General features: G+C 45.6%; 1 protein-coding gene across 2 annotated transcripts in view; it reads right to left on the reverse strand.

The window, feature by feature from the left end:
• Positions 1 to 14887, reverse strand: part of ALKBH2 (oxidoreductase, 2OG-Fe(II) oxygenase family protein) — a 36367-nt gene extending 21480 nt beyond the window's left edge. The window contains exon 1 of one of the 2 annotated variants that reach the window (XM_087696681.1): positions 14666 to 14887. The gene's annotated coding sequence lies outside the window, so the exon portion shown is untranslated. The remainder of the gene's footprint in view (positions 1 to 14665) is intronic. The other variant, XM_087696680.1, reaches the window with a different exon arrangement.
• Positions 14888 to 15520: the final 633 nt, after the last annotated feature.

The raw sequence follows: 15520 nt of genomic DNA on the forward strand, positions 1-15520 counted from the left end.
ATCCCAAGTAAGACTAGACAAATCTGTACATTAGCCCTACACTGAAAACGAAGCCTACAAAAGAGAGTAAAATTTGCAATCACAAAGGTCAGTAGTGAGATGCTCTAAAAAGGAAAACAAAACTAAAATGAAAAATGAACCGAGTGAACAAGTGCAATAATGCAAATGTGTGTGTGTGTGTGTGTATATGCAACAGAAGACTTGAAAATGAAAGGCTGAGTGTGTGGCCACCATTGCATACGACAAGGTGGAAAAGAAGGCCTAGAAGGTGCAGTGGAGTTCCTAGGAATGGATGCGTAAAGTACAATAGGATCAATGCTAGCACATCAATTAGTCAACCCCTCAAGAGTAGAGTAGAATGGCTGCTAAGGCTATTCGTGTGCCACATGTCCAGCAACCATGGGGACTAAAGGAGCAGATGGTGCAACAGCGGGAAGCGTAGCCCCACTAGATTGTGTAGTCATAGTAGTCTGTTGTGGTTTTCTAAAAGGAAGACCTTGGGCCTTGGTACGACACTCCTCATCCACATGGCCTAATCTCTAGCAATAGTGCAAAATCTATTTTTCTTAGGAATTTGCTACCAAGGGGGTCCTGTTTCTTTGTTTCCGTCAGAGAAAGTGGTGTCACACTTGTTTTGGCTTATCTTTGCATCTTTCGAGTTCTTGCCACTATTGGTTTTCTCTTCCAAAGAAGAGGCAACCAACCCTCAACCCTCTAAATAGATGTGAGTGGAGGACTTCTTATGGACTTGATCATGAGGCCTCGTGTAACACAAGAATTGACACTCAAACTCATAGAAGGTCAACAATCTAGGCAGTGAATAATGTGTTGGATAAAATGGAAGTATTTGTTGGGGAACTTGTTCAAGAAGAACATGACTTGTCATCTAACTTTGTAGCGCCAATAGTGGCAAACTCGACTAGTAGCTGCCGATATTGGACCAACTTGGCTTTTATATCATCCCCTTCCTCAATCAAAAACTCCTAAAGCTCAAAATCAATGTTTATACGTAGAGTGCGATCTCGGGCCGCATAGCAATCGATGAGATGACTCCAACGTTCCGATGCAAGAGGGAAGTACTATAACTGAGAGTGAAACTCAAGAAGCAAACCCTACAGAAGCTCGACATTAGCCATGGCATTGCAAGCTCTCCATAGACAGATGTAATCATGGTGGGCTAGATGAGGGTCAGGCATAGGCTCAAGACCAACAACAAGGTCCCAAAGGCCATGAGACTCAAGCAATTGCTGCATATAGTTCGACCAAGTAGTGAAATTCGACCCGTTGAAACGAGTCTTATCCGTGAAGGCATTCTTGGCTAACGCAATAAGAGTAATAGTGCTCAGATAAGGTGGATAGGGTGGGTATTGTGGTGGAAAGAAGTGTTAGCAATCATGTTTGTCATGCCTTGTCATCTCCTGTCTATGAGCCTTAGTTTGAGTCAAACGAGGACTTTAGGAGCTTTGACTTGTCTATCACTTGTTTTGACGGAGGAGGTAGCTCATTCTAGATCACTCAATTTATCGCATGTCAATGCATTTTCTCATCCATTCGAGTTTTTATGTGCATTTCCAAGGGCAATTACTGCATTCTTCAACTTGCCTTACTTGCCGAATATTGTCCACCCTTTCCGGGATTTTTCTGAGCATTTTTAGCATTTTTACCAGCATTAAATGCTGGTCGGACCAGCATTAAATACTGATCAGACATATTTTTGGCCCCAAATTTCAGGTCAGCTAGTTTTTGGGATTTTTGGCTATTTCTAGCCATTTCCCACTTGGCAGTCACTAAGATTATTATCTTCCCTCCTTCCTCGGAAAGTGCACACTACCACTGTATCATCTTCCCCTGTCTTCGGTGCTGCCATCATCATCAGCCTGATCTGGTGCCCTCACTGACGTTGTGGGCTGCATGCAAGGACTAATTAGTCCTCCTGTATTCAACATTTGTTCCTTGTTCAGTGCAGGTTTCTTTTCTTCTTCTCTTGCAGATTGTCTCTCTCTTCCTTTGTGTTCGAGTTCCTTCTTCCGTTGTGCACTCTCACATGGTATTAGAGCATGATATCTGAGAGCGACGGAGTTTGTGAGGCCATCCACATCTGCATTTGCTGAAACCGCAAGCTCCTAGTAGCAAGCGACTACCTTCTGCAATCAAACGCAACCCTTCAAGAGCAAGTGACAGCATTCACATCAGCATTTGAGTGCTTCTCCATCCTTCGTGAGCAATAAACTGTATTTTCTCCCTCAGACGAACCTTCTACATCGAGCTCTCTGTATCATGTAGCCGATTCCTCTTGTCTCAGGGCTGTCCATAGCCAAACATAACTTTTTATGGGTGTTTTGCAAATATATACAAAGATGTCTTATCACCAATTCTTTGCTAACTCAGAGGATGAGCTCTGGAGTCTCTATTCCTTCATCTAAGAGATGGAGAGATTTTTGTGCTAGTTCACATGACGACTAAAGGTCACCTAGCCCGTTTGTACAAGATCCCTCTCCTCCCTGTTCTCTCCATGTTTCACAAAAGGCTCGTTCTGCTGGCCTTCATATGCCTTCCAAAGCACCCTCTATACAAGTGCTTGCTTGATGGTTCCAACTACTCGCTTTGGTCATGTAAGGTGGAGTGTATCCTTGATAACTTCAATCTTTGGGAGTTTGTTACCCACCCTATTCCCCGTCAAGTGGAGGATCCCACCATTGGATCATCAATGGATCGTGCGGCCTTATGGGATTGGCTCAACTCAAGAGCTCGACCTTTCCTCTTTATGAGCTTACAGGATTTTGCCCTAGTGCATGTGTGCAGATTGCGGAAAGCAACGGAAGTGTGAACAAAGCTTGCTTCTTTATACCATCAAAAGACATTTGCCCATCGGATTATTCTCAAGAAAAAATTACGAATGCTCATTGTTGATGATTCTTCTTCCATGATGAAGGATCATATCAACAGGTTGGAGGACATGAGGGATGAGCTTGCGTCCCTTGGCAAGATGATCTCTTCAAAGAATATGGCCATGATTCTTTTGACTCACCTGCCATCTCCCCGGTTGGATGTCTTCTACACTAGCCTTCTTACATCGAGGACCCATGAGAAGCTTCTATGGGAGGAGCTTGCCCTGCTTGTTTTGAAGCATGACGAGCACATCAAAGAGGTAGCTAGTGGATCCACCTCCACTAAAGCTTTTGTTGCAAGTTCCGGAGGGGGGATGCAGAAAAAAGGGAAGTCAGAGGCTAAAAGACACGAGAGTTCTTCAGGTTCTAACTCCGACTCAAAGAAGCCTACCAGCATTAAATGATCGTCAAACATATTTTTGTCCCCCGATTGGGATTTTTGGCTATTTATTGTCATTTTCCACTTGGCAATCAATTAGATTATCATCTTCCCTACTTCCTTGGCAGGTGCACACTCCGACTCCGTCACCTTCCTCCATCTTCGGTGCTGCCTCATCATCAGCTTGATCCGGTGCCCTCACTGACGATGTGGGCTGCGTGCAGGGACTAATAAGTCCTTCTGAATTCACCATGTGTTCCTTATTCAATGCAAGGTTTCTTTTCTTCTTCTCTTATATATTGTCTCTCTCTTTCTATATGTTCAAGTTCCTTCTTCTGTTGCGTACTCTCACAAGAAGTAAACGTAAGAATGGGTCCCATAGTGCCCACCAGGCATTCGAGAAGTGTGCACGATCGATCCAAATGTGTGCATGGGATGACTAGTCATGGGCATTGCTGCTGCATGAGGAACCCATGGTGGAGGGATAGGGACACATGGAGTAGAGGATGAAAATCCCTGCGTAGGAGTAACCCATGAAAAGTGAGACAGCGTACCATAAGCAAAGGATGGAAATCCCTGCATCTAAGAGGTCATGGTGTGTGTGTAGTTGGGGGTAGTGAGAAGGATGCCCATCAAAGTAATCCCAAGTGGAAAAGATGTGTCTACATGAGGAAAGGTAGATGGAACTATGTTAGAGGGTGGCATTCCTTGTAACGAAGTCCCATAGTGCAAAATGGCTTGTGGAAAAGGGTAGGAGATAGTGTTAAGAGGTGGAATACCCCCTAACGAGGCACCGTGATGTGAATATGGAATAGAGAATGAGAATGTGCTAGAAGTGGAGAGAAAAGGTCAAACTCCCAATGTGGTAGAGGCGGATATGGAATGTAAGCCGAGATTTTTGACATGAGTATGATATGGCTTCAAGAGAAGAGGGTGGGATGGGAGGGAGAGAAAAAGAGTAATTAACTTGCACAAATGAAACAAAAGATGTAGATATACTTGATTATGAACGTATGCTTCTTGAGCCCCCTCTATTAAGATTTACATACATTAAACCATCCAAATCCTGCATACCAAAAGGCAAAACAAGAGAGGGTTTTGAATCGCACAACTCAAAAGGGTTGTACAAACTTGACACAAGGCCTAGCCAAGATGATGAAGATGGATCACTAGTCGTTCCAAATGTTGTATTGCCTCCATGATTAGAAAGATGGCCAGTCTCACCGGCCGGCCCGGAAGAAGTAGCAAAACTAGAAGAAGGGATATCTTCTCGCCTATACTTGTTGCGTAGGTACTCCTCCTCTATGAGGTTAATGAAATCTAGGATATCTGGTATGGGTGTAAACATAGAGGGTGATGGTGAGGGTGAATATGGAGTGCCATCTTCTTCGCCGAGTCTATAATGCCTCCTCAAGGCCTCCAATGATGGAGAAGCCTAATAAGACATTATGGGGTCACGAGAAGGTGTCTGTGACATTATGATTCGCTTACAAGTCGTATTGTGTGCCTCTCATACAAAGACTAGCACTCCGCAATATCCGCATAATACTCTTTATAAGAGCACCAACTCTGATACCATGCGAAGAAGAGTGTGGAGGCACTGCTAGGGTTTGCACTGAGGAAACATAGAGTGCACAACCACGACAAAAGCACAACGAGACAAACACAAACACAGAAAGCAAAACTCAAAACTCAAACACAAATAGAAGAAGGGATAGAAAGAACACAACTCTGAAGTGAATGAATAACGCAAATGAATGTAAGAGTATACAGTGTGCCCTAGGGCAGAGTGGTGTGTCAGAGTGACGTCCACTAGAGACGGATCCCAAGTACTGTGACTACTAGTCGGAACACTGAAGTAAGACGAACAGCAAACGTTAATCACCAAAGTGAGAAAATTGAGGCGATTGCGCAGGATGATGCCTGATGATGTGGGCAAAGCAACAAAACATAGCAGTAGAACGGCATAGTGAAACGCCGCAATAGAACACTACAGTAAAACGCAACAATAAAACACAACAGTAAAATGTTGCAGTAGAACAACGTAGTAAAACGCAACAATAAAAGGCCACAATAGAGAAGTAAACGAGGTGATGGCAACAATTGCGAAGGGTGGACCACCACATGGTGGGAGACTAATGGCTAAGATCTATACACAAGGGTAAGAAACCTGTACAAAAGAGATGAGATTGAATGGGGGTAGCCTGTCTATTTATAGATGAGGATGGACCCTCCCAAATTAGGGTTTCATTAACCTCTCTCGCACCACTCCCTGTTTTAGGGTTTTCATTAAATTAAGCTTGTTATAGGGTTGTTTAAGTGGCTAATTAACATGGAATACATTTCTTAGCTCAACACCACGACCACATCCCAAGGGTTGGAAACCCATACCACCAACCCACACCATCCCAGTATATGGATACGTCGGCAAACGGGCCAAGAGTCCAAGAGTGGTAATCACACACAATGAAAGTGCACAATAGGGCCTTGAGTCTTATTTATAGGACTCGGTTGCCCTAACCCTGAAGTGTCCTTAGTGCATTGGTACTAAGTCACTTTGTAACCAAAGTTATGCACCGTTTGAATTAGTAGGTCACTTTCCATTATATTGTATCTTATCTATATTGGGCATATATTGTATTGTGAGAGGAAAAAGAAAGAAAAACCAGCAAGAAAATATTTTGGGCTCCATCTCTCTTCTTGGGTTCTTGAGTGAGCTTCCTCTTGTGTCTATTGTGTGTGTTTAATGCAATAGCTTAAGCAAGTCCCCCTACCACACAATTCATGAATCAGGTCATCTACCACCCTATCTGAGAAGAAAGGTTGAGTTCACCCCTCTACCAATGGATAACTCTATTCGAGGTGCTATCCCAACTATTTGAGCAGTCTACCAACCATACGACCTAATCTAGAGTGCTTCCCACACATCTTCATTACCAAAAATACCTTGCTCAGTCGTCTCACACTTTTCCCCAGCCAAGCCACCTGTTCAGGAGCAGTTTACAGCTGTGTTTTTAGTCTTGTCCACTATTGCCAATTGCCAAGAGTCTCTCAAGTGCAGTATGGCATCAGATTCCCCAGGTTTTGCTGCCGATTCAAGCCACCCAGCATCTTAGAACAGGCTGTGTTTTGAGTTAGAGATCATTGCCTGGTCGGACTGTACAGTCGGACTGCCGACTTGCTGCAGTACAGTCGGCTGCATTTAATGCAGCCGACCTGCATTTTCTGGCACCCAGATTTTTGGCTATTTATAGCCGAGTTTTCAGTCTTCTGCCCACATTCTTCTGCTCGCAGATTACAGGCTGGAGGCTCGCGCAGATTCCGTCTCTGTTCGCAGTTTTCAGACAGGAGACAGTGCAGATTGCAGCAGACTTCGAGGTGAACAGCAGGTTGCATCGTCGAGGTGGAGACACGCAGTCCAGCGCACTGCGCCCGTGTATATATCTGCATATCTTTGTATACAGCACACTTTATACAGCAGATCTTCATCTTCCACTGTCTCTTTCTCTCTCTTCTCTCTCTCTGCATTCTCTCTCTCTCAGTCCTACGCTTCCGCACCGCTGCACTCTGACATGGTATCAGAGCAGTGTTGAAGGGCTGACCGAGTGCAGAACCAACCTAAAGAGGAGTTTCTATCGCGACACAAGGCTGCGTTTTCAGCGTTTGAGGGCAGGCAAGAGGGTTGCGCCTCGGAACAAGGCTGAAGCGAGCGTGGGCGCGCGGGAAAGGAGTCCAAGTGGTGGATTTGCTGCTGTTTACTGCTGTTTGACGAGGAGGAAGTTTGAGTTTTCAGCTTTCAAGTGCAGGTTTTGCTTTTTCATTGCCTCCGACGGGTGAAGAAGTGTTGGGACGCGGAAGAGCCCTAGCAGGCTGAGTCTTCACAGTCAGAGGGGGCTGCTTTTGCGTTTGTGAAGGCATTACAGGTGAAGATGTCTACCGAGATTGACTTGGAGTTCCAGACGATTATGGACCGGAAGGTGCCTGTCTTACCGGCTCTTCCCGCAGATCAGAAGCTCGATGGCGACAACTACTGCATCTGGCGCGTAATGATGTTGGCCATCCTAGAGTCCTATGATTTGGTGGAGCTTGTACAGGAGGAGATCGACCGGCCCTCGGTGAGAGATGAGTCCAAACTCTCTTCCGATGCTCGTGCGGAGTTGGCCAAGGCACAGTCTCACTGGGACAAACTGAATGCAAGGATTCGTTCCTTTCTTTTTCTGTCTTGTACTACAGCCGTGATAGCTCACATCGAGCACTTGACGGTGGCTTGGGAGATATGGCTGGAGCTTGATCAGATGTATAACCAGATGACCCTTATGAAGCAGGTTTCTTTGGAGGTTCAGATGCGGACCTTGTCCGTAAACAAGTCTTCTTCGTTGCGGGAGCACATCAACAAGCTTAGACAGCTTCAGATGCAGGTTCAGAATGCGAGGAAGCTTATTTTCTCCGAAGACATGGCGATCACACTCTTGTCCCAGTTGCCGCCACGATTCGGTGCTTTCCACTCCACCCTTATTGCTTCGGGGCGGGAGTCCACTCTTCGGTGGGAAGAGTTGGTTCCTATGGTCTTGGACCAAGAGGAACAACTAAAGGGACAGAATGCTTCCAAGTCGGAGGCACTGACAGGTCAAGCCTCTCAGAATAAGGGGAAGGACCAAAAGAAAAAGAAGGGGGATAACAAGTCAAAGAAGGACAAGGACAAGGACAAAGAATCCACATGCCATATTTCGGCCATTGGAAGAAGGATTGCCCTGACAAAGACAAGAAGGACACCAACAAGAAGGACACGAAGGATTCTGGAGCGGCGGCTGCACCCTCATCAGCTGCATTTCTTCATCTAGCTGTCATTGAGGACTCTACACCGAATGCTTCTGATGCTGCGATGACAGCTCCTCAAGCTCAAGAGCAGATCGTTGACAGTGGTACCTCTCGGCACATGACTCCTTCATCAAATGGTGTTGCCCAGTTGCGACCCTCGCGTGGGCAGATTCTCATTGGAGATAGCTCTTCAGTGTCGATTGCAGGACGGGGTGAGATGCAGCTTATTCCAGATGGACGTGGTGGTATCCATACCTCAGAGGTCTTGCATGTACCAGGTTTAGGATATCATCTTCTGTCAGTTCATAAGATTTGCTCCCTTGGACTTTTGGTGGGGTTTGACAGTGATTCGGTGCGAGTCCTTGATCGTGGGTCACGGAAGATTCTCTCATCCGGATATGAGGAGAACGGCATCTATAAATTGAAGTCTTCCACCACCCTCTCTACTCTTCTTCTTACCTCTCAGACACAGTCAGAGCTATGGTATGCTCGGTTTGGTCACCTCAACTATGATTATCTTCGGAGGGCGTCACGTGGACAGCTTGTTCGAGGATTGCCGAATATAGTGGTGAGCCAGCAGCCATGTGTCTCCTGCATTCGTGGGAAGCAGCATAGGGATACCATTCCCCACAAAGCTTCGCGGCGGTCTACTTCACCGATGGAGCTTGTATCTACGGATCAGACTCCTCCTACTTTGCTGCAATGCGACAATGAGAGTTACATTGCCTTGGCACGGAATCCTGTTTTTCATGCCCGGACGAAGCACATAGAGATCCAATACCACTTCATCAGAGAGAAGCTTCTAGATGAGACCATCACCGTGGAGTACTGCAAGACGGAGGATAGTCTTGCAGATTTGTTTTGAAGGCACTTCCCCAAGCTCTACTTCGGAGACATTCCAGATCCCTCATGCTTCTGCCCCGCCCAGGCTCTGAGAGGGGGTGTTAGAGATCATTGCTTGGTCGGACTGCACAGTCCAGTCGGACTGCTACGTGGCAGTCCGACTTGCTGCAGTACAGTCGGCTGCATTTAATGCAGCCGACTTGCATTTTCTGGCGCCCAGATTTTTGGCTATTTATAGCCGAGTTTTCAGTCTTCTGCCCACATTCTTCTGCTCGCGGATTACAGACTGGAGGCTCGCGCAGATTCCGTCTCTGTTCGCAGATTTCAAATAGAAGATAGTGCAGACTGCAGCGGACTTCGAGGTGAACAGCAGGTTGCATCGTCGAGGTGGAGACACGCAGTCCAGCGCACTGCGCCCGTGTATATATCTGCATATCTTTGTATACAGCACACTTTATACAGCAGATCTTCATCTTCCACTGTCTCTCTCTCTTCTCTCTCACTGCGTTCTCTCTCTCTCAGTCCTACGCTTCCGCACCGCTGCACTCTGACATTTTGCTCCCAGCTCATCTCTGACGCTGCTGCATGCTACATTTTGTTGCTAGGCAGACTGCCCTACTGTAGCCCGTCATCGTGCTGCTTATCCGATCAGCTAATGTCATCACTTTCTCATTTTCAGCAGTTTGGGCTGACTCTCAACTGGCGCCACCTCTCAGAGATCATCAAAGACTGCTTGGTATGTTGAGGGATCAATTCATGGTAGAACACACTCTCAAAGTGGTCATCATCGGTGTCTTCGACTCCTCTTCCAAATGGCCTCATCCCTGATCCACACAAAATACAAAGCTTTGAGGTCCATTCTATCATAGCAACATAGTCTAATTACTCATTCTTCACTTAGAGTTCTCTTCACCTTGAGTTCTACTGCTTTCACTATGTTTTTCTTGAACTTTGACTTCTCTATCTTTGCTCAAGCATTTCTTTACATGATATTACAGCAAGGTACACTCAAAGATACTTCAACCTTGATATAAAAGCTTGGATTTGAAGAGAAGTAAGAATGCAAAAGGGAAGATGTCTCATCCACCATCACCAAAGCAGCCTCCTCAAGAGCTACGTCCTTGGGCACTAACACCTATCTCCATGGAGGCTCAAAGAGAATCACAATAACCCCTTGAAACACAAACCCCTCCTATCATCCTTCCAAGTATTCCTACCAAGAAGATGTATGCACTTGCCACTGAAAAATATGTTGAACTCATCAAGAGGAGAGTAGAGAGACATCGTTAAGAGTTGAACTTGCCTCCAATTACACCATACATTGCTTCTACCTCATTGGCATGCAGAGTAGAGAGACATCGTTAAGAGTTGAACTTGCCTCCAATTACACCATACATTGCTTCTACCTCATTGGCATGCCATCCACACGATCCCGTCTAGCTCTCCTTGTTGAGAAACCCTTCACCCGCAGTTTGCGTTTTTGCGTTTTTGCATTTAGGGTTTGCAGCCCCAAAAAGGGGCGCCATCCTACACTAACTATGCCTATTTATAGGCCACTCATTCATTCCTCACGGCTGATTCATTCGGTCCGTCACCTCTTCTCTCCAACCTCTCCACTACCCTTACACCCCTTCAAGAGGACATTGCGGTTCGTGGTTCGTGCCTATCTTCATCATCTTCCTTGTGCTACGGCACCCTTGGTCCCTTGTATCACATTCACTCCATGATTCAGATCTTCATCATTCCATTCATCAAAGTTTCTTCTCTCTTCTCTTCTCTTCTCCATGTTTGCCGAGTTCACTCCGTGTTCCTCCCCGCAAACCCTATTGTTTCGCTGGTACGTCATCTTTTGACATGGTATTAGAGCCGGTTCTGCTCAAACAGTGGCAAAGATCCTCCACTCCAATGAACGCAAAGACTGGTGGCAGGTTCAGTATCCACTTCTTCTTCCGCTGCATCAAAATCTCGTTTTTGCAAGTTTCAGGTGTTTTCAGCTTGCTGCCCACACCCTTACACGGAGGACATCACAGTCTTAGCTGTTCCTTGCTGTCATCTACAGTCTGGCACCTGTTTCCAGCCTTCCACCCGCAGTTTGCAGCTGTTTACAGCAGAACAACTGTTGCTGATCACTCTCCATTCAGAAAACAATCTCGTTTTTGCAGATTTCAGGTATTTCAGCTTGCTGACCACACCCCAAACACGGAGGACATCGCGGTCCAAGCTGGCCATTGCTATCTACAATGGTCTGGCGCCTGTTTCCAGCCTATCACACGCTGTTCGGAGTTGATTTCAGCATATTGACTGCTGCTGCTGTTTTTTCCTACGTTTTTAGTCCTTCTCTCACCTTTTGCCTACGTTTTTAGTCTTTCTCTCTCCTACAGGCTGTCCTGCCTGCGTTTTTAGTCTTTCTCTCACCTGCTGCCTGCGTTTTTAGTCTTTCTCTCTCCTCACCTACGTTTTTCTACTGGTTGCAACCTCTTACTGCTGGTCGCATCCTCCTCCCACTCGCAGCTCACTTCCAACCCTTCCACTGCCCTCCCACCCCTTGAGGCGGACATTGCAGTTCGTGCTTCACACTACCCTCACAACCCTTGCGGCGGACATTGCAGTTCGTGGTTCATGGTGGCTGACCTCTTTCTTCTTCAGCAAGGCACACTGGTATCCATGACTTCTTTACCAACACATGTCCTGACTATTGGGTGCTCCTACGTGGCATCACCGGACACACCACTGATGCTTGCCGACTTCGACCTTTGCTCCCCACCCCCCGGGAGTATGTGTCTTCCACCAGGCACTCCTTGTGCCACCTTTCCTTTTTGGGCCACAGAAAATGTTCTGCATCGGCTATCAGAGTACTATGCTCAAGGCAATAAGACACATCTGATGTGCACTACGTCCTTTCAAGCACATGGAGGATCGATTGGCGCTACGACCTCCTGGAGATCGTTGCAATGCCAGAGACAGTTTTCTCCCATTTATTTTCAGGTATAGTGGCTTCCACGACCTACGAATCTGCAATTCACTCCACCGAGAGACAGTGATTATTTGATACCGTCTCCTCGTCAGTCCATTCCTTCGAGAGACAATGGTTGCTTGACTCCTTTCTCTTCTTCGACTACCCAGTCTGCTCCACTAAGAGACAGCGACTGTTGCCCACCTCTTACTCATTCTGAGCCCCACCCTTGGCTCATCCTGAGCCTCCTTCTTTTCCACCCTCTTCCACTCAAGTTCGAGAGGCCACTTCTAGGTGCTTTCCGGCTTCCTCTTCGGCACGACCGGCAGCACTTCCTTCGTCATTAGATATTTCAGAGTCAGTGATTCATGAGTTTTTTGATTCCCTATCTACTTCAAAGGGGGATTCAGAGGGGGATGTTATTTCTTTGCCCTTAGCGGGGGCATCTACTTCTTCTTCGACTTCAGTGGGGGCCCCTCCACCTCCCACCTCAGAGGGGGAACCTACTCCACATGAAGTTCTTCACCCATCCTCTACTTTCTTGGGGTGGTTGTCTTTGACCAGTCATCTCTTCTACCGATACCCAAGATCTTCAAGTACCACCTAGATCGGGACCTCAGAGGTTCAGCCGCGACTTGGTGACAAGGCTTTCGTATTCCTTCCAACATGGATGCACGAAGTTAGTGGCTTCTCTCCTGAGGTTGAGTTTCGGATTCTCCAATTCACTCTGTCTACTGTTATTTATTGCAAGTCCCCTTTCTGGTGAAAATCTTGGATCTTAGTAATCCTCTACCTCCTATGCATTGCATGTTTTCATCATCTTTGTACTAGGGCGCTTGGGCAAGTAAACAATCTCCCCACGAGGGACACTGTCCAAGTGGCACCTACTGCATAAGCATTCTTCAACATGTAGCATTGCATCTCCACCTCACTCTTCTCTTGTTCCCCTTTTTGGGCCTGAGAGGGGGTGTTGAGAAACCCTTCACCCGCAGTTTGCATTTTTGTGTTTCTACGTTTTGCATTTAGGATTTGCGTTCAGGGTTTGCAGCCCCAAAAAGGGGCGCCATCCTAGACTCACTATGCCTATTTATAGGCCACTCTCTCATTCATTCCTCATGGCTGATTCATTCAGTCCGTCACCTCTTCTCTCCAACCTCTCCACTACCCTCACACCCCTTTAGGAGGACATTGCGGTTCGTGGTTCGTGGCTGCTATGTTTTCAGTCTGCTACACATAGGTGGCATTGTCTTCAGTCTGCTACACATAGGTGGCATTGCCACCTTAGGTGGCATTGTCTTCATCCACATTGATGTGTGTTTTCAGTTAGTTGACATCATTAGAGACTGCCTGCTGCATTTTGGGGTCCATTTGAGGTACAGCACATTCTCGGAGCTCATTGGTGCCTCCAACTCCACCAACTCACCTCATCCCCAATCCACCTAAGACATGGAGGTTTGAAGCCCATTGTATCATACTAGCATACCACTTGATTATTCATTCATCACTCTGAACTCTCTTCTTCTTGTGTTCTACTGCTTTCACTATGTTTGTCATACAGTTTGAGTTCTATATCTCTGTTCAAGCATTTCTTTGCAGTTTACTATCCAAAAGATCTCCAAGAAATACCAGATCTGTGTTCACTGTTTACTGCTGCTACTATTGCTGCTGCTCTTCTCAAACAGCTGCTCAATATTCTAGTTTTCTTCTCTAGTAACTACCTACCATCCAGCATCTTACATTAACGGGAACAACTAATCATTAGTACAAAGTCCTTTAACTGAAGAGAGCCAACACATGCTGCCTTACCTAGTTTAAACCATTGTCTAGCTTTTGTTGTTGCATGTATCAAAAGCAAAATGTAATAGGTAAGTTAGGTGAGGCGAATCATCTTATTGTTGGGAGGCTTGGACCAACTATCATCTTTGCTTTTTCTCCTCTAGTTAACTCCAATAGTCTCCTTGATGGCAACCATTATTCTAGGGAGATTACAGCCTCTTCTTCATCAGCAAGAGCTTCTGAGGACTTCTTCATCAGCAAGAGCTTGAGGGTGAAACCATTTGGTTCTATGCTATGAGGTGAGTCTGATGTCCATTCCCTATATATTCTTAGCGATGGATACACCTTATGTTGTGTCTCATGTGCAAGTTGGATCCTAGGGCAACATTTCAGATATGAATGATCTTCCATTCATTAGTCACAAAGAATCCACTAAGTATTACCAGAGAGAGCACATTGTTTGAGTCCAGCATTCACCAATGTTCCCATCACACAAAGGCATATCTATTTGCCTTCAATAAGGAAATACTTTGGAAAACACAGACAGAGTACAATGTCTGAGTCAAGCACATTATTCGCAGAAGCTGTTACACCCATTGCCTGTTCCTACGGCATTATGTAAGCCCATAAACATGGACCACAGAAGATACGATGTAATATGGAAGGAAAGGGCAGATGAGCTTGTGAATTGTTTTTTTCTACAAGGCAGCTCCCCTGCTAGAATGGATTTTTATCCTGTACGACCAAACTGAATTTGAGGATGACCTTATGAATGAGCTTTTGGATGAGCTGCATGATGGATTTTACGAGCAAAATCTATTCTGAAATTATCGGTGAATGATCATAACTGCTTGGAATCACCACGCGTATATTGTTAAGAATTTCTTTAGTCGTTTCGGCATTGTTTGGTGAAGTTTCAATAGAAAGAAAACACGATCGATACTATCATGTGAGAAACTATCAGGCACCACTGCCAGGCAGATAAGGAATGGAAGGAATGGACAGTACCTGCACTCATGTCGACCTGTTAAGCGTCCTTACATCCAATACTTGATGATATAATGTTCGTGAAAGCACGAGGCTTGAATGGAAAAATCTTGAAAAAGAAATACAATCTGAAGAAGAACGGTGATTTAAGGTGTGAATAAGGCAAATGATGGTGTGGTGGATGATTGATGGGAGGGATGAATATGGCAGTTGACGGTGGTGCTAGTGATGAATGGTGAAAGATATGGATATGCATATAGAAGGAGAGGGTGCATAACTCAATGAGTAATGTGGCTTTTTGTGCCTAGCACCAATCTTTTTCACCTTAATTGCTGCACCTAGAAGGGTGTATAACTCAATGAGTAATGTGGTTTTTTATGCCTAGCACCCATCTTTTTCACCTTCATTGCTGCACCTAGAAGGGTACAGCATCGTGGAGTAGTCCGATCGTGGATTTCGAACCTTTGACCTCCCACAACTCTCACACACTCCCAACCAATTGGGTTGTTGCTCATTGGTAGAGTAGCCCAATTCATAGATTGTACACCTACTACAAGGTCTTAAGTTGTCCTACATCTTGCACCCATTTTTTAAAAGGCACTCAAGGGTAGATGCTTAGTATAGAAGAAAATTTATCATGTAAATTCTAGATCACTTTTCACAAAATGAGATTTTGTTCTTTTTTTCTTCCTTTCATTTTTCTCCTCTTTTTATTTCCTCCTCTAGAAGTGGATGTAATACTTCAGAGAGGCAAACCTCTCTCAACAGATACTCTCTGATGTCCTCAACAAATTTTAGAAATATTTTGCTAAAAATGTTTCACCTAACCATGTTTGGCTACTCATATCAAGGAAAAGTGATGGTGGTACTTTCTCA

Source organism: Lygodium microphyllum, chromosome 17, assembly GCF_053477565.2.
Source record: "Lygodium microphyllum isolate KBCC chromosome 17, Lygodium_microphyllum_v1.1.10, whole genome shotgun sequence".
NCBI classification, from domain to species: Eukaryota; Viridiplantae; Streptophyta; class Polypodiopsida; order Schizaeales; family Lygodiaceae; genus Lygodium; species Lygodium microphyllum.